The sequence below is a fragment of the Panthera uncia genome, chromosome D2 (assembly GCF_023721935.1).
Source record: "Panthera uncia isolate 11264 chromosome D2, Puncia_PCG_1.0, whole genome shotgun sequence".
In the NCBI taxonomy this organism is placed as follows: domain Eukaryota; kingdom Metazoa; phylum Chordata; class Mammalia; order Carnivora; family Felidae; genus Panthera; species Panthera uncia.
In genome coordinates, this window is record NC_064818.1 from 37,642,106 (window position 1) to 37,665,730 (window position 23,625).

Here is a 23,625-nt window from a genome sequence, read left to right on the forward strand (position 1 = left end):
AGGGAGGTCTCCGTAGGTGGTTAGAAGGTCTGGCTGAGGCCCAGAGGCCACCAGGAGCATCGCACGTCACCAGGGTTCAGAGAGGCTGAGAGGAACCTTTGGCTCATTCACTGTTTCTGTACAGATGAAGAAACTGAGGCCCAGAGAGGTCTAGCATCCCGCAGGAAAACAGTAGCAGAGACAGACTCCTGACACAGGTGTTTAGGCTCCCCTTCCAGCGCTCATCCCCGCTGTATCGTGCTAATGTCGGGAGGAATGTGCAGGGAGATGGCTTTGTCTGCAGCCCAGAACTATGTGCACCAAACTCCAGCCCCAGTAGAGGAAAGATATTGTCTGGTCTGAGCTGATGACCAAACCAGACCTTCTGTGTACCCTTCTGGAAACATACACCTTCTCCCACTTCCCCGCCCAGCCCTGGGCTCTGCTCCCACAGGCCCCTGAGCACACCTACAGAGGCTTGCCTCCCAAGTCCAGGCCAGCTTCCCCGGGACCTGCCTCCGCTCATGGTATCGGGCCTTGAGTTCTGTGGGCTACCAGGACCTCTGCGAGTGTCTGAATTTCAGATCTTAAGATTATGTGTTTATTTTCATGGGAATTAGAAAAAATATAGAATTAATATAGCAAACCCGTGATTTCACGGACTGTATTGCTTTGAATGAGAGTAAGTAAAAAGAAAGTGATTTAAATAACAAAACGTAAATAATTTAGAGGGAACACAGATGTGGCTTGAAGTATCTAGTAACTGAAGCTGGGGACATGCTCAGGGAGGGTGTGAGAACACCAGGTCCAGAGGCCAGGCGGGTGAGGCTGGGGTCAGCAGCAGGGACCTGAGGTCAGGGTTGGCCAGTCCCTGGCCTGTGGGCCCCCACTGCCCCGTCTCACGCCCAGGCCAACAGTGTCCCTGGATCATGCCCTTCTCTCCTAGCCCTGCAGTCTGTAGGAATCAGTCCACCTCAAAGGAATCATTTGTCCTCAGAAGCAGTCTAACGGTGGCCGGAGAGGTCAGGACCAAGGTCAGCATGGCCCACTGGAAATCTCGGAGGCCAGGGACTCAGTCCTGGGTCCCTCTGTACAATGGGAGACGGTTGTCTTTTCCTCGTAGGGCTGCTGAAAGGACTCTGAGGGCCATGTGCAAAGCGCCCCTCAGAAAATCACTCCGCACAGCTGGTGGTGAGCCCAGTTACCCGCCCAGGGCCTCCCTTGGCCACCCGCCGTCGCCACGGTGTCTATGTGAGGTGACTGCCGCCAGAGATCTCCAGCTCATCTGCCCTTTTATCGCCCGGCACACGATCGGGGGAAGCCTGGAAGGCTAGGGGGTGCGGGCAGATGGAAAACAAAGAGAGAAAACAAAGGCACTGTTCCGAGGAGGCTAAAAGGCAGGGTGCGTCCTCCCTCTCAGCCTGGCCCACCAGCGCCAGGCCTTGACCGTTCCCCAGGCTGCTGGCGACCTGCCCCACCCCTACAGAAACCAGCCTTGGACCTCACATGGGGTCACCACTCACTGGATGACCCTGGGGAAGCCACAGTTCTCACCATGTCTGTAAAATGAGGGAGTTGGACAGCATGCTGTGTGACCTTCAGCGAACCCCACTCCTCACCCCCAGGCTGAGGGTCTCTTTGGGTGGGCCCAGCCCATCTCTAGGACACCTCCCTAGCCCCTCGAAGTCAAATGGGGTGCCCACTTTTGCCCATAGAGAGGACGACAGCAGAGTAAGGAAGTGGGGGGGGGGGCCTGTTTACCGCCAAGCTCTTGGTGCTGGTATGTAAGGATTTGTGCAGAATGAATGAAATGGTTTAATCGGAGGGGGCTTAACTCAAATGTCTTCCCTTGGCCGCCGCTGCTGTCGGAGGCTCTGAGTCAGAGAAAACTCTCCCGGGCCCTCCAGAGCAGTACCAGTGAGCAGCGGTTGAGGGCTGGTAACTGTACCAAGGCCAGGCTATCTGGGTTCACATCCTATCTGTGTGACCCTGGGCTGCTCTCTTAACCTTGCTGTGGCTGTGTCCTCATGTGTGAAAATAGGTATAGTATGAACTTTGCAGGTTGTGGGGAGATTAAATGGGTTAATTCACATGAAGTACTTTGAATGGTACCCGATAAAGGTCCATTAATGTTAGGTATCGTTATCATTGTCAGTTGCATCACTGTTATTGATCAGAGGCAGACTCACCGGGGGAAGTCGTCAAGCTCTAGTCTCCAGGCCCCACCCAGCACCGCCCTGGGGACGGTGGGGGTTTTGCAGGCAGCCGTGGAGTGTTCCAGGTGGGGCAGGGCGGCGAATTTGCTGTCAGGAACATGTCTGTGTGAGCATCTCCCGTAAATGGTTTAGAGGGGCCTGGACTCCTTAGGTTCTAGGAATTTGTTGTTGTTTCTTTTCTCGTTTTCAATATGTATTTGTAGGGGCGCCTGGGTGGCTCAGTCGGTTAAGTGTCTGACATCGGCTCAGGTCATGATCTCGAGGTTCGTGGGTTCGAGCCCCGTATCAGGCTGTGTGCTGACGGCTCGGAGCCTGGAACCTGCTTCAGATTCTGTCTCTCTCTCTCTCTCTCTCTCTGCCCCTCCCCTGCTTGTGCTCTCTCAACAATAAATAAATGTTAATTTTTTAAATAAATAAATATGTATTTGTAATTCTATACACATTTCTGAAGAGAACCCTAAAATAGTATAAGCTCCAGGCCCTGCAAGCCTGGACGCCCTTCCCCGCACCCCCCCCCCTCCGCTTATTCCCATTTCCTTTATTGTATTTCTGAGGCCCAGCCCTGTGCTGCTCACCTTGTGACCCCAGCAGGAAGATGGCCCAGGCCTCTGGGCTGAAGGGGGCTAACTTCTCAGCCTGTAGGCTCTCCCCTGAGTACCCCAGACTGCGATCCACACCCCACACCCCACACACAGGGCTCGAGGGAGCCCTAAGGAGAGCAAGCAGGGAGAATGCGACCCTCGACAAAGGTCTGCAGGAGACCCCGGATGTGCTGGGCACAGAGCCCTGTGCCTGAGTGCCCCTGTGCTGCAGGCTGGAGCCCTGTCCTCTCTCCTCCCCCCTCTTCCCTCTTCTGCCCCATGTGGGCCCCAGTGGGCAGGCACAAGGGGCGGTTGGGGTCATGGGAAGCAGGTTGCTGAGTTGGAACAGTTGCCCCTGAGGCTGTCACCAGGGTGGCTGGCTGTATGCCAAGTCCCAGGTTCAGTGCCAGGTGGGGGCCCAGTCTGGTCCCTGCCCCCTGAGAGCTCTCGAGGTAGCTGGAACCACAAGATTCACACCTGGAAGGGCAAAGAGTGGGCAGGGGGAGGTGGTATGAGACCCTGTCACATCAAGAACCGTAGAGAGAGCCCAGGGGTCGTGAAGGCTGGACACTTATGGAGGGCCTCCTGGAGGACGGGCCCTCACTTGGGGAGGCCCCTGGAGACGTGGGTACTGTGGACCCTGGCCCCTCCACCAGCAGCAGGGCCTCTCGGCCTGGGCTCTGACAGGGACATTTATAACTCACAGCTGTGCGGTCCTGGGCCCAACTGACTGTGGTAAACCGATCAGGCTTCAGGAAGTCAGTCCCGAGGCCACTCCCCACCCCGACCCCACACTCTCCTTCACCTCCTGACACCCACATCCTGTTCTCAGCGGGAGGGGCAGGCACCGGGGCACAGGGCTGGGGGCCCAGTCAGGGTCTCCAACCTTCGGGCAGAGTGGGAAAGGACGGAGGGGGCTCAGTGAGGTCCAAGAACTAGAAGCCAGGGCCTCTGGGGTCACCCGGCTCTACCCCTCGAGGCACACCTGGGGACATTCAGGCCCAGAAAGGCCACCCTGGAGCCACAGGAGCTCAGGGGGACATTCTGTGCTTTCAAATCTAACTGGAGAGGCGGTTATGCCTCTAGCCCCTGCTGACCCACTCTGGCCTGAGGGAGCCTGATGGAAGGGGCAGATGTGAACAAGAGGCCTCAGAGAATGTTGGGAGAAGACATCTTGGACCCTGGTCCTGGGCGTGGCCTGCAGCCCTCCATGGGGACACCCCATCCCGGGACCAAATTCTTCACAAGACTTAGTGCTCACCTGGCTAGATTCTCACAGCAGAGTTCACGTTTGGCGAAAGAAATGGTCTTGCCCAGCGCTGGGAAGAAAGGACAGTATTAAGTTCCTAGCCCATCATGACTTTGACCCCCTTGTACCTCCCTTGGCATTATATGCTAGCAGATTCTGGGGCCCTGTTAGCCAACCGTCCCTCCCCATGACTCTTTCTCCTTCTGTACAAAGAGAGGGTTGTTGATAAACAACAGTGAGTTTGCCAAAGCTTGGCCCATAGAACTCTGGTAACCTGTGACAAGATCCCGGAATGAGATAGTCCCGGAAAGACCTCCGTTTTTCTTTCATTGGTTTTATATTCATTAAGGTATATTGGCAATATACAACTAGCATATCAAACCACTTATTTCGTGGACAAGGCCAGATTTATTGAAGCTAAAAAAAAGAAAGGGACTTGAAGGTAAATACTAAGTCAAAAAATATATATATACTAATTAAATCATTGCACAGCTAGGACTCAGCTGGGACCAAGAATCACGAAGGTCAGGGACGGGGCTGGTTTTCTGAAGAGGTACGTGCACAGAAAATGGCTCCAAGTGCCGGTCACAGATCTGGTGAGCAGTTCATAATGAGGAAGGAATTCAGGCAGGGGTCAGAGAGTGGCTTTAGAAGTGGCTGCTGGCCGGCCGTGTGAGATAATTCCCCGGAGCCAGGCACAGCAGAGAGGAGACACTGTGGGGGCCTGTGGCTGGCTAAAAATACCCCAACAGCTTCTCCCTGTCACCCTGCCTGGGGGCCGCACAGGAAGGCCATGGCTTTCTGCTTTTCTCACCAGGAAGAAAAAGACAACAACACGAAAGCCGCCAAGCCCCAGAAGAAACAAAACCTAGATATGTTTTTTAGTTGTAAAGGCTCCCGCTAGGTGGAGTTGGCCGGCTCGCCCGAGCACCGCAGGGTGGGGGAGACAGGGCCCCCGATACATCAGGCATCCCGGGATGTGTGTAAGTGGCCTGAGAGGCCACTGAGATTAGCCTGGTTGTGGGGCACCGACGTGGGAGGGAGTGGACTACTGTCCGTGTCCCTGGCTATTCACACGTGTCCCGTCTCTCTGTACCCAGGACAAGTAGCAAGAGCCTGAGGGTGTCAGACCAATGCTGTGAGGGGTGTGGGGAAGAGAGCCGCTGTCCTTCACTTAGCTGCCAGACCTAGAAAGGTAACGACAGACCCCTGCCGCCTTCCCCTGAAACCTGGCCAGGGGCGTGGTAGCAATGTTGGGGTGGGGGGGTGGTCCCCGAGCTGAGGGTTGTCAGCTTTCCTCCCAGCCCCTGACCCGGGCTTCTCTGTAACTCCTTGTGTGTGTCCGGCACAAAATGCTTCTGGGCTTCAGTGTGTCCATCTCTGAAATGGGTCACCATTTATTCCAGTTCTTGAGGACTCTGTGAATGAATCAGTTGGTCCGGATTGTTATTTGGCATTAATCTGTCTTAGCAACCTGGTTCACTTTGAACTCCATGGGCATGGCCAGGAGTCCTAGGCCTGGTGGATTGAGCAGTAAGGCCACAGGTCAGCAGGGCCAGACGGGGCTCGAGAAGAGAGGGTTTTCTAAGGCAGAACCAGCCAGACATGTGAGTCATTGGAAATGTGGCTGTGGACTCCTTTGTGGCAGTATTTGAAACTTCAGAGTGATTTCCCTGGCAGCTCTGGGCAGGAATGGTTATCGGTATTTTTAGACTGCAAAGACCAAGGCACAGGGAAGTGAATGGTCCTTCCGGGGGTCACACAGCAAGGTCTGGTCACCAGCAAAGTGGCTCAGCTTTACCCTGTCTGCCACGATCAGTTTCTGCACCTTGACTTCTGCTACCCTGCTCTGGCCTGGTCCATTCACCCTGTAGAAGTCTGGCTGTTGAGCCCAAGCAACCAGCAGTTCTATTGTGTGACCTGGTGGGACCCACCCCTCCATCCGTCCATGCTCTCACCACCCATCCTTACCATTCACTCATCCATCCGTCCATCTACTCCTCAGCTCGTCCACCTATCCTTCCGGCCATCCATTTAGTCATTAGCTCGTGCATCAAACACTCACGACTCTTATACCAAGCCAGGCCTGAACTAAGGGCTGGGTTTTGAAGGTGTATCAGCTCCAGCCCTGCCCTGAGATGGTGCAGTCGGCAGTGGGGGCAGACATGTGATCCCAGAGCCGGGCCCAGTTCCATAAGTTCAGCACTCAGGGCTTGTGTAGTATCCTTGATTGCATGGGGAAGGGAAGAGGAGAGGCCATGGGCTGGTTCTGCAGGCAGGCAATCAGGGAAGGCTTCCTGGAGGAAGTGACATTGCTCATTTATTCATGCCCCAAATGTTCCTTGAGAAAGTCTCCGTGCAGGGACCTGCTTGATGTTCTGGAGACACAGCAGGGAATAAAATGAACAAAACTTCCTTTCCTCATGATGCTTACATTCTCATGAAGAGGCAGGGACAGTAAATACCTAAAATGTGATTTATGATACGTCAGGTGATGCTGAGTTCTAAGAAGGAAAGTTAGCAGAGTAGAGGAACAGTCTGCCGGGTGGGGTAAAGTGGACATCCTTGGACAAAGGATGGTCATGGACAGAGACATAAATGGAAGGAGGGAGGGAAACGGGTGCTTGGCATGTTCAAGGCAGTAGGAGGGAAGCCATGTGGCTGCAGTGAATGAGGGGCTGGGAAATCAGAGAGATCCTGGGGGACCCACTCATGCAGGCAGACAAGAGTGGAGCAGGGATATGGCTGGGACCCACATAGAGAGGGTGACAGCTTGGTCTAGGGGTGGCAGGGGAAGGGATGGGGGGCCATGGGAGTCCAAATGTACTCCAGAGACCTTGCAGACAGGCTTGCCTGTGGACTAGAGGTGCTGGATGAGAGAAGACAGGGACAGTCAAGGAAGGCTCTTGGGTTCAGGACAGGAGCCACTGGTAGAACAGAGAGGTCATTTTCTCAGCCAGGAATGATGGTGGGGGAGGGCTGAAGGAAGCCGAGGAGTGAACTTGGAGATGCCTTTGAGACACCCAAGTGGAAAGCTTGAGTAGGCAGTTGGATATATGAGTCTGGGAGGCAGAGAGGTCCTGACTGGAGCTAGAAATGTGGGAGCCGATGTGCACAAAAGAGGTTGCGAGCCATGAGGCTCATGAGGTCACCTCGGGACTGAGTGGAAAGAGAGCAGATCGGAGGCCTGAGTCTGAGTCATGGGCATCCAGCCCTTGGAGGGAGGGAAGAGACGATGGAGGCAGTAAGGGGGCAGAGAAGGTGCAGCCAGGTATGTGGGAGAACCGAGAGAGCGGGCTCTTGATGGAAGAGGGGAGTTTTGCTGGCAACGCTGGGGAAGGACACCCCAGGCCCAGGGAACAGCTCAGATGCCTCACTCAATGAGCCCTATTTGGAGAGGGGTGGAAGGGAGGGAGGAGAAACCAGGGGCCCGTGAGCGCCCAGGCTGAGGGTGAGCCCACGTCTCTCCGGGGATCCTCCCTGTCACCTGGGCCGGCACTCTCTGGTCTCAGCTGAGTCCCTTGCCCTGATGTCTGCACACTCTGCACTTTTCTTTTAAGAAGCTTCTACCTGTCCTGACCTCCCACCTCCTCTGTGAGGCTCTTGGGCTCAGGAGACCTCCCCCTTGCCTGGAGCACTTGTCTGAAAACACAGGGCTCAAGGCGGCTGCTCTGAGCTGCCTGCAGGGGAAGGGCACCCAGCAGCTTCCTATTGAATCTCTAAGCACTGCTGGATCCTTTATCTTAAAAGAAACCGTAGAAACTTCCTGGACTATGAGTGTGTGTGTGTCAGAGCTGCTCGCTCATGCTCACCAGTTAGGGCAGAGGAGCTCTCTGCCTTTGGTGGGCGATTGTGCGTGAGTTTGGGTGGCGGGGGGAGGCATCCACCTTTGTGAGTCTGTGGCACCTTATGCTCAGCTCTCAGCTCACAGCGGAGGGAATGCCCACGTGCTGTCAGGGAAGGCTGCAGAGAGGAGCCGCTGCCTGGAGGCAGGACAGTTGCTCAGTGGGGCCCTAGAAGTGTGATGGGAGGGAGAGTGAGCATGTGGCCAGCCGGGGGCCGGGGGTGGTTCCAGGGGCACGGTCCAGCCCACCTGCCTGGGCATCCGGCCTCGTATGACTGGGAGGTGGCCGAGGCCCAGGAGACTTCTCCCTGCTCAGAATAGGATGAGGCCAGGCAGGGACTTGGGGGCGCCCTCCTGAGTTCCTTGGGGAGATGCCCCTCTGACTCTGCACCGGGGACAGGGGGACCTATGGGAAGCCGCTCTGATGATACACGGCTCTGTGGCAGGAGGCTGCAGGTAATCGAATTAGTGTGCTGAGCGGATGGGACGAGTAATCCTGCGCCTTTAGACTCATTTTTCTTTAAGCCTGTCCCCACCCAGTCTCTCCCTAAATCCTTCCACTGCCTGGGTGATGTCCGGGTGGGAGTGGACTTATCTCCATTGAGCAGATGGGTAAACCAGGACCAGAGAGGAAGACGCTTTCATGATGCCACGGCTAATAAGTTGCAGGGCAGAGCTCTGAACCGAGTCCATCTGAATTCACCAAGCCCAGACTCTTAACCTCTGCCCTCCATCATCTCCCGGGCTCTCCTAGAATACCCAGACTTGCAAGGCACCTTCCTGTAAGCCTCCTCTCCAAATTCCTCATTTTTTTTCAGATGAGGAAACGGAAGCCCAGAGAAGGTAAGTTACTTGTCCGAGACCACACAGCAAGCCAAGGGCAGGACCCATAGCAGAATCTTCTCTGACCCCCTGCGTCCACTCAGCCCCGGCCCCCACTAGCAGGTGTAGGGATGCGGCCCTGGACTGGGCCCACTTCCCCTTGGAGCGCCCACAGCCTTCTGTCCTCCCGCAGCCTCTGGCACTCGCTCTAGTTGAAGGCACCAAGTTCCTCATCAGAAGGCTCTATTGTGCCTATTGTTTAAATATAGATTACTAATGAAATGCCTTTTCATTGCCTTCCCAGTGAATAGTTTCCGTGTAAAGTTAATTTGCAGTGTTATGTAAATTCTGTTTAACTTCAATCAAGTTTCTAATTATGTTTTTACCGCAGTAATTCCCATTTGATTTGTCATCTCCTGTTAGGTATTTAATGTTCGGTGGGCGGGGGCGCTTTCTCTGTCTCTCCGTTTTCCAGGGCCCTCTCCCTCCCTGACCCCGGGCTCCCTTTCCGGCTTTCTGCTTCTCCTCCCTGCCATCTTCCCCTGCCCCCTAGCACCTGGGCTGTTTCCCCCCATCCTCTCCTTCCCCTCCCTCCTGCCTTCCCTTCTACCCCTCGCTCTTTCTGGCTGTGTCTTCCCTCTCCCCTCCTCCTCTCTGCCTCCCCCCCTGCCTGCCCCCTTTCCCACTGTCGGTTCTCCTCGCCCCCGACCCTGTTTCTCCAACCATTCCTCTTTTGCTCTTCCTCTATTTCTGTGTCTCTCCTGCCTCTCTCCACCCTCCCCCACCCCTGCCAGCTCTCTCTGGCCTCGTTTTTGCCCACGCTCTCCCCTTCACACCCGGTCTTCCCGCTCGTCCCTGCACCCTCAGGACCCCACAGAAGCTGCCTGGGACAGACAGGGGTGACAGGTAGGGTTGGCTGGGTGTGCATCCCTGGGGAACCCAGGCCTGGCCCTCAGAAACCTTGTCAAGGGCTTTGTAGAGGACGGGCCAGCCCAGAGCTGGGGGCCCGGCCCCGGGAACCCTGGGTTGTGATAAGAACACAGACACTGCAGGCGGGCTCTCTGGGCCCACGCCTTACTAACCATGTGACCTTCAGGTTGCTGAGCCCTCATCTGTCACATGGGGTGACAGCATTACCTACCTAGTGGGGTCACTGTGAGAATTCGGTGAAGGACTTAGGAAGAAGGAAGGCAGGACTTAGCCAGGTGGCCTGGCCAGAAGTGGCTTCTATTTGAGAATTCCCAGCCACACCCCTTGTCTCTTTGTAGCCTCTGTGGCGGTTTCTGTGCAGATGGAGTGCTGGGGGTCAGGTCTGAGGCCGGGGCCGGGGGCTGGTGGCATCCTGGAGCCTGTCTCAGCTCTGCCTGTCAAGAGATGTGACCCCCTTCTCCCTGGGCGGGCCAGTCTCGGGGCTGTGGGGACAGGGCTGCCATTCCCGGGAAGCATCCGAGGCACAGAACCCCCGGAGCCGGAAGAGCCCTCAAGACCCTGGCCTACAGGCTTTTCCCGAACAGACCAGAGGCAGAGCTGTTCCCGCTAACTTGGAGTAGACACCCCCTTCTCGCACCCTTTCTCTTCCCTGGATGTCCCCAGGGCTGCGCCATGCTTCAGAACCCCTGATGGGAAAGTACAAGGCCTTGATAGGTCTGTCGCTGACTCCCGGGGAGACTCCTCCCTGAGCCTCGTCTCCCCTCCTGCCCCACATCCAAATGCTGGGCTTTGGGATTCTCCCTGGCGGAGTGGCCACAGTTTCCCAGCAGGCAGCTGCCCTCTGGGTGGGGAGGGCGGAAGGAAAACACCACACGGAGGCCAGCAGGCTGGATGCAGGCTCCTCCCCCTCCTCCCCCAACTCCGCTCTCTTCCCATCCAGCATGTTCCTGGCGTGTCCAGGAAGCAGAAAGCAAGTGTTTGGAGAAGGCATTCTTCTGGGTGAAGAAAGGCAGGCCCAGTCACTTGTCCTTCAGAGACATGGGAACCTGAGCTGACCCAGTCCCTGCCCTGCTGGGCCACATGACCACCTGACCCACTGCGAGTGGGTGTGTGTGTGTGTGTGTGTGTGTGTGTGTGTGTCCATCGCTGGTTCAGGAAACCTTAGCCAGTCACGTGGCCGCTTCCCCTGTTTGTCTAAGTAAGCAGTTCAGGCGGGCTATAGCCAGGGGGCTGAGATATGGAGCCAGGGGAGGGGGCCACATTGGCGTGGCTGGTGGACATAAGGATCACTGGGGACAGAGGGCAGCCTCTGGGTTTGGTGTGGGGGGGAATGGCCTGCTTCTGATCTCCTGCCCTCCTTGGGCCTCTCCTACCTCCATCTGTCAAGAAAAAGCATTAGGCTTGCTGACTACAGGAAACCCTCCCAGCCCTGAAATGTCCTCTGACCAGAAAGAGCTCAAAAGGGCTGAGCCCCAGGCTACGCAGAGGGGCTTGTGCGTATATACCCACCATCTGTCATGTCCCCTGGAGCGAGTTGCTGAGTGCTGGCCCCTCAGCAGGCCTGACTCAGGCCTTCCCACATGCACCCAGCAGGCCACCGATGAGTTCAACAGACAGGTATTAAGCACCTACTATGTGCCAGGACCTGAGCTGGGCCAGGCCAGGAGTAAGCTTGTCAGAACACAGATCTTCTGGAACTTCTGTGGAACCCCCACACCTGTGAGATATTTTCCTCCCGTTGGATGGGCAGGATCGCCTTTTATTGCAAAGACCTGACGTACCTGTCATGAAGCAGCCGTGTCCCATGCCACTGCCATTCCAAGAAGGTGGGGCCCCAGCACCAGGCAGGGCACAGCAGGCAAGGTTCAGAGACAGTACCTAGGGCCTCACAGACTGAGCAGCTGGGGTGAGAGTCCCCTGCCTCCAGAGAAGGGGGAGCCAGAGCAGATGTAGGCAGAGTACAGAGGCCCTGAACCCCGGGTACCTTGCAGCCTTCTCGGAGGCCACCTGGCCAGAGAGCCCCAGGAGAAACAGCAGCCCCAGGATCCCCCTGAGCATGGCCTCCCTCGGCCTTCCTCCAGATTTGCCCAGCCAGAACGGCATGCCTTAGCTTTAGAGGACACAGTCCCCTGGGACCTAGAGGAGGAGGGGGGCTGTGGTGGCCTGTGGGAGCCATGCATTTGAGAGCCCACCTGGGTTCATGTATCTGTTTGCCTCCTTCCTCCCTGCTTCTTCTCGTTCTCCTTCTTTTGACAAACACTTTCTGGCGGCCAAGTCTGTGCCAGGCCTGTGTTCCGTAAAAGACGCATCCCTGGCCCCGTGGATGGTCACTACCGCACAGGCATCAAGCAACGTCCCAGGGCAGACCAAGGGTCCAGGCTAAGCTGATGACCAGGAAAGAGGCAGCCACTGGATCCCCCTCAGGTGCAGCTGACCCCACAGGTTACCTGGGTTCTGGGCAAGCTTAGGCATACCAGATGGGCTGACGGAGCCCCCCCAGGTGCCCAGGATGAGGGGCACAGAGAGCATTGTCAGACCTTGCTTCTGTTGTGATCGGATTTGGGGGTGTTCAACCCAGAAGGGGCTCACGGGCCCATGAGCTCCAGGCCCCTGTGTTATAGCTGGCACTCCTATTCAAAAAAGGGAGAGAAGTGGGGTGGCCAGTGGCTGAGCTGGTGACACAGGCCAACCCTCCTGCCACCCACTACTGAATGTGGATCCTGGGCAAGGGTGGCTATAAGGTTACTAGGGCAAGAGTTCCAGAATGCCACCTAGGGCTGTGTGTCCCCGGCCTCAGCTTGCATGCCTCCAAAGTCAGGAAACCTAAAATTGCCCATGGCTGTCTTAGTAACTCTCCCTGGGAATGTGTGGCCTTACTACCCCCAGGCTGGAGTCTGGCTTCTGTCTTCTACCCTGCTCACCTTAGGCCCGTGGGCCTTAGACTTCCGGTGTCCTTGACAGAGTACTTTCTGAGCTTCACTCCCTCCAGGCAGAGCATCGAGCTGGGCCCCCTCAGGGTCTGTTTGATTGGAACGTGGCTACACTGGGCAGCCAGGGCATGGCCAAAGTTAGCCCCTGCCCCAGGGATCAGACCCATCCCAGCATGGCCCCCAGGGAGGTTCTTAGGCTGCCGTGGTGCACGCAAGAGACCTGGCTCCCAGCTCTGCTCCTGTCCCCGGGGCGATCTCAGGCAAGACCCAGCCCCAGTCAGGCCCAGACCACCTCCCATCCATGCTGAGCCATGAGAGGCTGTGGGTCTGCGGCTGGCCAGAAGAGTCTTCTGGACATTCTGGCCTGTTTGCTTTCTGAGGCACCTGTTTGCCCAGCAGCCTCGAGAGAGACCTGGGATGCGGGGGCTCCCAAAGCCTGTGCCCTAGGACCCCAGGAGGAGCAGGGTTGGGGGCTGAAGGCCTTTGCTCAAACCTCTTCCCCCTCACTGGGCCAGGCCACCAGCCTGCATATTCCCACCACGACCCCCACCTGTAGACAGGTGAGTTTCCAGCTCCTGAGACACAGGGACTGGGTCGGGTTCTCCCAGAGGCCATGGGTGACCCCACAGCCCCTGGGCCAAGCTTCCATCCCACCCAGACTGCTGACACTAATAAGGACTCAGGCGTGCAGAGTGGGGAGTGGGATGAAGGGGTCTTACTCCGGGGGCTGTGCTGTGGTTTGACCACATGCTGTTCCCCCACATGTGTGGGGGCTGCTCTGCCTAGCGAGGGGGTCACACCTTCTGCAGCTGGTGCTATCCTGTCCCTCATCTTTGCCCTCTAGGAAGCTCTGCGTTGAGGCCTCAAATCCATCCTTCTTCAGCTTTCTCCCTTGTCCTCGTCCCTTCCTCATGGCTCCTCAGAAGTGACACTGTCCCTCTGCCCAGAGTGGGAAAAGACAGTCACTCCAGTCCCCCGGGGGGGACTGAACCCCACAGCCCCCGCTCAGCTGTGCCTGGAGCTGTGAGCTGCTGGGAAGAAAACCCGCTGCCTTTTGTTAAGTCCTTTTGCTAGGAAACAAGTAGCCGGAGGTCTAGAGGTCAGAGGCCAAAGGCCACCAAACAGGCCAGGCAGCCTGCCCACTCTCGCCCCAGAAAACTCAAGCCTTCTGAGGAGGCCTCCACAGGGCCCCGCCTCTCTCCGCGCCTGGGTGGGGCCAGTGGGACAGGAAGCCAGGGAAGGCCTGGAGGATGGGACTCAGGGTGGTCTGGGCCTGAGCCAGAGATGAAGCAGAGCCCAACCCTGGCCTGGCCCCAGGGCCACGGCCACACAGGTCACCCACCCGACAGGAAACCCTGCCCGGCACCCCCTTTGTCCCACCCCATGTTTCCCTCGGGTGGCGCTTCTACTGTTTCCCGTGGGGGCTGCGCCAGGAATCATACCCTCTTGAGAAAGGAAGCCGGACTTCGGGCGCTCCGGCTGTCCTGCCTCTGACCTGCCCTGACCCCCTCCTAGAGCCTCCCGCTGATGGACGCTTTGGGCCCACGCCCATGCCTCACCCCACACATGCCGATGACTTATCTTCTCCCAGACAGTCAGTCACCTTTAGGGGACTGGGAAGAGAAACCTCATAGTAGGGCCAGGCCCGGGAGCCCAGAGACCAGGGTTTGGGGTCTAGGATCCACCACCAGCTTGCCCGTGCCCTTGGCCAAGTCACTTGACCACTCGGGCCTCGTCCGTGGAAAGAAAAGGGAGAGGAAGGAGTTCTGCCCAGCTAAGAGCATCTCATGAGCTAAAGGATTTGGGGGTAGGTGAATTTCTACCCTATAAAGACAGCCAGGTTTGGAATCACGTGCCCCAGAGCCTCCTTCATGCATCCCAAACAGCTGTCTCCAGTCCAGCCAGGGCACTTTGTCTATGATGAGCCCCAAGCAGGGAGAGAGACATGGGCGGCAGCTGATGTCCCCATGGTGGGTGAGGGTGATGATGCTGGTGTGGCCCCTCTCTGGGTCGTTCCACGTCTGGGACCTCAACACAGGGGCAAGGCTGGGCCTCTGCACCCCGGAAGGAACCTGCCTTTCTCTCTCCTCCCAGGAGCTGCATGAGGGCGCATGCTGGGGTCTCTGCAGTACTCTGCTGTGCTCAGGCCGGCGGGCCTGGTTTGGTTAGCAGGCTAGGGGCCAGGAGCCAGGGAGGGGGTGGTGCCCAGTCTCCTGTCCTCCCCCTCCCTCCTGGTAGGTGCTCTGAGACCTTCGGTTCTCTTTCACTTGTGATGTGGAGCCTAAGGCACAAGGAGGAATGAGATCGTGATAGCACCAGCTCTGAATGCTTCCGCGGTCCTCTGTGGAGGTGCTGCGGGAATACCCTGTGTACGAGAACGCATTTCACCCTCTCTGTGAAGACACGGTTCCTCTCATCCCCATTTCCAGGGGAGAAAACTGAGGCACAGAGAAGCAAATCAGCCTGCCGAGGTGGTTATGCTGGCCTTTGAGCCAGGCAGCTGGCCCCAGAGTCTGTGTCCTCGGCCACTGAGCCGCCCTGCTTCTCTGACCCGTGGCCCCTTCCCCGAGCCAGGCGCCTACTCCCAGCTCAGTATCAGCAGGGGGTACAACCTGGGGTAACAGCCGCTCTCAAAGGGGCGTAAAGGGAGGGGCGGGATGCCACGCGAGCAGACCCGAGTTGCCATCACATCGGATGGGCTAGCAGAGTCGGGGCCACACCCAGAGCTTGTGGACCAGCTGAGAGCCTGTGAGTAACCAGGAGGACTATAGGTCCATGCAGCCCAGCCCCTCCCTGCAGGGTGCTGACAGTGGCCTTGGGCACATTGCCTCTCTGAGCCTCAGCGTCTCCACCTGCCAAATGGGCAGTGTCCGAGCACCGTGTCTGACCTCTGCAGCCTCTCGGTGGGTGTTCGTCTCTTCCCCAGTGCCTCAGGCCACTGGCACGAGGGACGTGCCTGGCAGTAGGGTTGACGTGGGCAGGGTGCAGAGGTGGGAGACCCAGACGTATTTAGGGAAAGGTTACAGCTCGGAGTCAGGCTGCGGCCTTGAACATAGAGCTGAAGAGTTAGAACTGAGCCTCGTAGATGGTGGGGAGCCATGGGAGGCTCTTGGACAGGGGCGAAGCGCATTGTCGGGGAGAGGAACTGGCAGCAGGGGAGCCTGCTGTGTTCACCCAGGAGTAGGGCTCTGGTTCAAAAGGAGTCATGTGGCTAAGAAGCTTGGCCCAAGTGGGTGGCTCAGCAGGGCCAGTTTTCCTCCTTTCGACTGGGTCCGTGGTCCACAAGGCACTACCGTCTCGGGCTGGAAGTGTGCAGGGCACCGCAGGGAGGGGCAAGGCTCAGCGCTAATGTCTCTTCCTCTGCGTGTCCCGCAATCCGTGTCCCCCCCTCCTTGGACTGGTCTGGGCTTCCCACCCAGGCCTGGGTGGGGCCCCACTGCTCCTTCCTCCCTCTGTGGCTTTCTGGTGGGGACTCAAGACCGCAGTGGGCCGTGGGGTGTGAGCCAGGGTGGGGACACTGGCGGTGGGTGGAGTCACGGGATGGGTGGCCATGAGTCAGGAATTGTTGGGCCTCTGTGTCATCTGGCTGCGTGCTGTTCTGGCCTCCCTGTGCCTGTCTGCCTCCTCGCTCCCAGTCACAGCTGCGCCTGTGGGCAGCTCTGTGGGGCTGACCGTGCTCTGTTTCCAAGAGCCCAGAGCCAAGGCAGACAAGTCAGGCCACCTGGACTCCAGGTCCCAGACGCCCCTGACACTCGGGGTGATCTTTAGCACGTCCCCTCCCCTGAGCCACACTTTCCCAGATTGAAGGATGAGGGTGGGGGGTGGGGGGCGGCTGGCCAGGGGTTCTCAGACCCAATAGGCTAACCAGCGCGCAGCATCCGTTGGGGCCAGGCCTGGTCCGGACGTGGCAGGTACCGTGTTCTCTGACCTAAAGTTGTTTTCACATGGCACCTCCCATCACCGCTCATTCATTCGTCCCGCAGACATTCCAGAGGTTCTGGGGGCCACGGGAAGAAGACACCCGTCAGGGGGCTGGCCTCAGCCTCTCTTTCTAGTCTGTTCAGGGGTCCAGTCCCAGAGGTCAGGTTCTGGCAGCCCAGGGATTGATGGGCACGTGAGAGGTGGCTCCCCCCAAATCCCTTGAAGTTGCTGGGCCGAAGGAGCCCCTCTTTCTGAAGGAATGCAGGGAGACCCCGGACTCCAGGGCGAAGGAGGTCATCCTAGGCTAATCCTGACACCTCCGCCAGGAAGCAGCTACGGAGGTCCTCGTGCCTCCTGGCGGGGACCCTGGGACACGCTCTGGGTGTGCTGTGACAGGGAGAGGCTCTGGGGCTGTTCCTCTCGCTTTACAGATGGAAGATGGAGACATCATGGGATGGGAAGGCACTGGCCCAGGTCAAGGAGGGTAAAAAGGCAAAGGGCCGACTGGAACCTACCTCCCTGTAAGCAGGGCCGGGTGGAGACAGGCAGGCTTCTCCAAGGCAGCTGCATCGGTGAGCATCTTGGGATAGGCCGCAGAGTGCGGCATGATGATGAACGCCCCCTACAACCCCCTCCCTCCCCAGCCTTCCCGGCAGCAACCCTGCAGCCCACCGCTGGACTGCCCTTGACGGGGGGAGGGGGGGGGACTGGCATTCCTACAAACAGCAAGAGCTCCTGTGGCCTGGCTCCTCCAAGGAGGTGAGCCACGCACTCACCCCAATTAAACCTTCTCCCGCCCAACATTGAGTAAACAGAGGCAGGGGTAGGTATAGGGACTTGGCTAAGGACGTGTGGCCTGCAAACAGCAAAACCAGGATTTCATCTAGGCCTGGGTGACATTGGTGCCCGAGCTCAGACCCACTACCTCCTGCTCGCAAGACCAGGGCTTTCCTTTGTCTGGCATTTGTAAATCTGGGCCTCGGCCACCTCCTCAAACTGGCCTGGCCCCCATGTGGCCAGAATCCCAGAGGGATGCCTGTGTGAGGAGTGAGACCGCTGGGGGCTAGCCTGGGCCCAGGAGGGGGGTCACTGGGAACACTCGGTGCTAGGTGGGGTGCCTGTGCCACTGGAAGCCCCTGTGCCCCTCAGCTTCTCGATCATTCCACCTACCTCCTCAGTGGGGGGAGCACAGGGCTTGGGGTCCAGGCTGCCCGTGGAGCTGCCCAGCCCTGTATGGATCACGGATGAAATGTCAGCTCAGTTAGTCCTCCAGCAAGGTGTTTGCCCAGATAAGGAGACTGAGACCTGGGGGACAGGTGACCTTACCTTCTTGTCAACACCAGAACTGACCTGGGTTCTCGTCTTGGTCTTGGGCCCATCCCTGTTCCTCTTTGGACTTATGTGCCCTCCTGGGTAAGGTGGCAAGCTTAAACTGAGGACTTCCAAGGACTCTTCTGAGAGCCTCCGTCAGGCCCTGTTAATGCTGCAGAGGAATCGGGATTGGGGACGTGCCAGGGGTAGAGAGCAGGGGTATCGCTCCAGAGCTCCATCCAGTGTCCTCAGACGGACAGTGCAGGACCAGGTGGCAGAGGCAGGACACTGAGTCCCTAAGAGGGGCCCATTGGCAGAAAATTCAATTTAGATCATCAGCAGTGGGATGGGTGGGTGCCAAGGGCCCTGGTTTGGCCAAGCCCAAGTGGGTGCTCCTCCGGGCAAGACCCTAGCCCCTGGCAAGGGAGAGGCTATGCCCACCCCCAAGGGGCTGATGAGAGGGTGGGCATAGAAAGAGCCTCAGCTGCAGAGCTTACCCCAGGAGCGTGCACAGCTTTGGCATGCTTTTTCCATTTATATGGAAAGGGACTGGGAGTAGGTGGTCTTCGGGAAGCCCATCTCTGGGGAACAGACCCACTGGCCCTGCTCCTGAGTCAGCCTTAGGAGGGGCCTGTGCCTTTTGTCTTTGCCTGGGCCTTTGCCCTCCTGCGTGAGAGACTCCTCCCAAAAGGATGATGCCCCAGACCCCCTGTTTTGCTGCCAGGCCAAGGTGGGCACACCTACCAGCACTTCTGTCCTAGAATTATCCAACTTTCGGTGTTTTCACCCACCTCGTGTTAGATAGTGTGCAGACACCCTTGGGAAGCATACAGGCTGGCACTTGTTGGCCTTTGACCTTGCCTTCCCTCCCCCCACTCCAACCCTGCTCCTTCTCTTCCTCCTCTGCCAGTAGTTGTTGAAAGAAGGAAATGGATGGATGGATGGATGGATGGATGGATGGATGGAATGAAGGAACAACCCCCAGAAGTCATTTCTCCATTTTCACAAAGGGGAAACCAATTTCAGATGTTATGAGGGTGGAGAGGGCAGTTCTGGGAGCCCCTACCCTTCTCCAACTCCCACTCTTTGGGTCCCCCACGGTGCCAGGGCGCGGCCCCAGGTTTTGCGCTGGGCATCTCCTGTCACCGGGGCTGTCCCCACCTGGAGACATCCATCAGGGCCCCGCAGCAGACCGGCCAGGCCTACGCTTCATTCCTGAGTCCCGGAGGTCAGCCCATGACACTGGTCTGCACCACCAACCCCCCCCCCCCCACTTGCCAAGATTCCACACTGGAGAGAGGGAGGCGTAAAGCCCAGGGGCATGGGCTGGGCTTCCCTGGGCCTGGGTGTGGGCAGGTTGTCAGAACAGCTCCAAATACTCTCAGACGAAGTGAAGACAGACAGGATTATTGAACCAAGGTTAGTTCATGATTCTCGGACAGCCCTGCCCAGGAGTTCTGCACCCCCGCCTCCCCCCCCCCCCCCCCCCCAGACAACCACTTACTAGGTCTGCTTTCTTATCTGTTCCTTGAGGCCAGCTGCGGCTACTTCTCTTTGGCGAAAAGACTCAGGATTTCAGTCCCACCCTGGGCACTGGGCCACCTGAGCCTCTGGGCTCAACCCTGCTGTACCTAGAGTGAGTGGACAAGGGTTTCACAGCCAAAGAGATGATCAGGCACCCGGTTTTAATTGTGCAAGGAGGAGGAAGGAAACAGCATCAAAGCGTCTGGAGGTTCAGGAATGGGAAAGATCATTTGGGGGACTCTCAGGGAGGGCAGCATGGTGGAGGTGGTCGTTGGGCACCGAAGGAAGGGGTTTCGATGGGCAGAGCTGTTGAAAGTATGACTGGGGTGAGACAGTACCTGTTCTAACGCTCTGGTCTCTGCTGGGCGCTTCTTGGGCTTTATGGATCCCTGGTGACAGGACTGTACTGAGGATGGATGGAATGGGGGCAGTGAAGGCTTATGGGGCCGCTAAGGAAGCCCTGAGAGATGGAAGAATTTTCTGCGTGTTTATGGCAAGCTGAGTTTCTCACTCCAAAGGCACAACAGGCATGCGTGTGTGTGTCCTCGCGCATGTGTTTGGGGGTGGTGATTGGCAGCAGGGGTGAGGCATCTCAGAGGTCGCATGGATGTAACCCCCTGCCCCCCCACCACACCTACTGGGGTAGTCCAGCCCCTCCCCCAGGGGCCTGCGGGTAGGTCAGTGCCCTGCCCTGCAAGATCAGCCTGGGGCCTCTCCTACTGGGTGTTTAGTCAGAAGCACAATTCAAAGCTGCCTTCTTTCCTCCTGGCCAGCAGCCTTCAACTTCTACCTGGGCCCAGGACCCTCTCCGTCTGGCTCTCCCCCATGGTCTGGATTCCTCTCCCCCAACTGCCCCACTCCCCCCACCGCCCCCCGCGTGATGAGGTCAGGGAACATGTATTCCAGGAATGTGGGAGGTGGGGCGCCAGCCTGGTTTGGATAACCATCGCGGTAAATATTTGCCTTGCTCCCAGAGCCGGTACCGGCCGCCAGGGTAGGACGAGGGGCCTGTTCCCAGGGTCATGTAAGGGGATGTTTTCCCGGGTGGATCTCTGAGGTGGGGGAACCCGTGTCTCCCCAGTGAGCCTGGGAACTGGGTCTGAGGCCACCGCCCTGCGCAGGGCCAAAGACAGGGCCCCTGGCCCGCAGGACCAGCAACTGTTTGTCCCATCTGTGAAATGGGGATAAAAACAGCCCAGGTGAGGAAGGTCAGTGCCACGGGAGCCGGTTTAGGTCGGTTCAGCCAGTGGAGCAGGAGGTTAGACCCAGTTTGGGTGCGTCCCATGTGACCACGTTTTGGTCCCAACTTGGCCACTTATGACCTTGAGTAATTTCCCCCTCCTTCAAACTTTTAACAGCCACCATCCCCTGACCTGTTCCTTCCTACGTGGCACCTGTATTGACACGCCCATTTCGCGTTAAGCTGTCACAGCCACCAGGGCCCAAGGAGCACATGTGTTCACGTGATTAGCAGCACGTGACCGGAACCCTGAACTCCGGCTCAGGGATGCCATCGGTACGGCCACCTGCCTACAGACCACACTGGGCAGTCTGACCCCCTCCCCCAGTGGCCTGTGGGTAAGTGAATGCTCTGGCCAATACTGGGCTCTACAAGGTCAGCTCGAAGCCTCGCTGATGGGTGAACAGCTAGAGGGGTCACCAGTCTCTGTTTAGAAAGGAGATGAGGGCTCAGAGAGGCCAAGTGACCTGCTCAAGGTCACCCAGCATTAAAGGGCAAACCAGGGATTCCAATCCAGCTCTGCCCACCCTTGTTCTTGACCTCACCACTGAGGACAAGACCAGGGCTCCAGCCCAGAACGTGGGTTCCGAACCTTCGGCAGTTGTAGGGAACAACCAGTCACTTAGCCACAGGCCTGGAGCCACAGGCACAGAGTCTCCAGGGTGCCCCATATCCTGGATGGCCTGTGGCACAGGCACCTTGGCCCTCCAGCAATCCCGGATTGGCCCTGCGTCTACTCTGGGTCAGCCTCAGCCCCAAGCAGCTAGTCCTGTACCTCCCCTCAGGCCCGGGTCCTCCCAGGGCATCCCTGCAGGAAGAAAGGTCGGGAAGGTGGGTGTGTGTGGAAGGTATCTGGGTCCTGGGACACTCCCCACCCCAGAGTGACCTTTGCCATGTCCCAGGCCCAGCCTTGCCACTCTCCAGCTGTGATACCTCTGGCCACGCTGTCCTCCCTCAGAGCTCGGTTTCCTGCTCTGCAAAATGGGCTCCCACCCTGCCCTGTCCTGCCCTGCCCCTGGGAGCTCCAGACACACAATGAGAATGAAAGCATGGTTTGAGCTGCAGTCTGCAAGCCCCTTTCTGCCCTTCTGGCCTTCATAGTCAGAGGCTGCCTTGGCCAGGCTGTCTCCCCACTCCCCGCCCCTCCGAGGCTCACAGGGAAGTTGATAGCCCCCAGCCTATCTCTGTGCGCTCGCTGTGTGACCTTGGGTATATCTCTTCCCCTCTCTGGTCTGTTTGCCCCTCTGCACGGGCCCAACAAAGAGCCTGGGTGGCTGAGGGCCACGGGGCCCGCGCGGAGCCACCGTGAGCTGGAGTACCCCGAAGCGGCAGGATGGGCGGGTGTCGTTCCTTGGGGCCTGGACGTTGCTTACTGTGTGAGCGAGGACTTTCCGGCTCTGGCTTCTATCTCAGCTGCCAAAATAATTATTTTCTCTTTGTCAGCGGGTCTGCGGGCCAGCTCGCCTCTGGGAAAGGCCTGAGCTGTGGGTGGTGGGGAGGCAGGAGGCTGATTCCGGTTCTGCCCCAGCCACTGACTTGCTGCGTGTCCCTGGGATGGGGGTGGGCGCTGCCTCTCTTCAGGCCTCAGTTTCCTCCTCTGAAAAATGGGAGAGTCAGAGCCTCTGAATACACGTGCTGTTTTTGTTCCCACGGCGAGAAGTTTGGGGGCTGCCAGAGCCAAAGGGTCAGGACGCAGAGACGTTGTCTTTCCCTGCTGGGGCGGGGATGTCAGCCCTGGCTTTGGGGGCTTGGTGCTTTGGGGCCTAATGCTCCATAGAACCCAGCACCAGCCCCTGCAAGGTCATTTATGGCTCAGCTGACATACCTGCCCCTCCGGCCCTCATGTGTGCTACTCCCTGTGTTCCCATCCCACAGATGAGAAAACTGAGGCACGGAAGGGTTTAATTAACAAATTTGTGCTAAGCCCCACACTTGGTAAGAGGGCGAAACACAGACTTGAACCAGCCACAGCACCCACTTCTCTCCCACTGCCCAGTGGGGTGGGCCAGGTCTGAGGCCTCCAGCGGCCCCCTGGCATGTGTGAGAGCCCACAACTAATGTGGCCTGCACACTCCCTCTCCCTCTGTTAGCCATGGGGCTCGTCCCGAGAGGCATTCAGCCCGCAGCCTGGTTTCCCATTTCTTAGAGGAGGATGTGCAGGCCTATGGAGCGTGGCAGCTGCCTGGAGCCCCCCGGGGAGGCACCTTCAAAGCTGGGACCCAAACTTGGGGTTCTGTGGCTGGCACCCTGCAGCCGGGACTCCAGAGAAGTCCACCTGCCAGGCCCTTGGGTCTGGTCCTCCAGGATCTGTAGGGAGGTGGAACAGAGTAAAAAGCACGGGTGGCCCCTGAGGAGGTGGGCGGGTCGGAACCTACCCCCCAACTGTGAGGATAATCAACAGTGGGGGACAGGGGACCAGGGTGTCCATGCCTTCTCCCTCCCTCTGACATCTCCACATACCCAGTGCACCCCTGCCTCTCTGCCTGCTGTTCCCTCTGCTATGAGCACCACTCTGTCTGGTCTGGACCCCCAGAACAGCCTACATGCCGGTCTCCCTGCCTCCCAGGGTCCCTCCCAAGCCCTTCTCCCCCAGCAGCCATGGGAATCTTTTCAAACTGGAACTAGGGTTATATCCCTCGGCTGTTCAGACCCTCCCGTGGCTCTCAGTGATTGGCCATGCCCCTTGACCCCCACTCACCCCACCTCTCCTTCCCTCATCACACCTACCACCCGCCCGCTCTCAAGTCCTTCACTGAAGCAGGCTTTCTTCCCTGTCTTTGAGTCTTCGCATATGCTGGTCCCTCTGCCTGGACTGCTGTTCCATGCATCTTGGCCTGCCTCTCTTCTGGCTCATCCTTTGACTTTACTTCCCCAGGGAGGCTCCCCTGAACCTTGACTCCATGTTGTGTAGCCCCTGTACCCATTCTTTCTGGCAGATGCCCCTTCTAATTATGTAGCGTTTAACTGTTGGAACCCCCACAGGGACAGGAACCCCCATCCCATTCACAGCTCAGGATGTTTGTTCAGTGTTTCTTGAGCAAACGAATGAACAACACTGAGTGCTTCTGTCCCCGTATG

At 58.0% G+C, this 23,625-nt stretch overlaps 2 protein-coding genes across 6 annotated transcripts in view; both read left to right on the forward strand.

Annotated features, from left to right (window-relative positions):
- The window catches only part of RPS24 (ribosomal protein S24), a 1,165,472-nt gene that overhangs the window by 990,414 nt on the left and 151,433 nt on the right, over nt 1–23,625 (forward strand). The window lies entirely within an intron of this gene.
- The window catches only part of ZMIZ1 (zinc finger MIZ-type containing 1), a 233,722-nt gene that overhangs the window by 62,045 nt on the left and 148,052 nt on the right, over nt 1–23,625 (forward strand). The window lies entirely within an intron of this gene.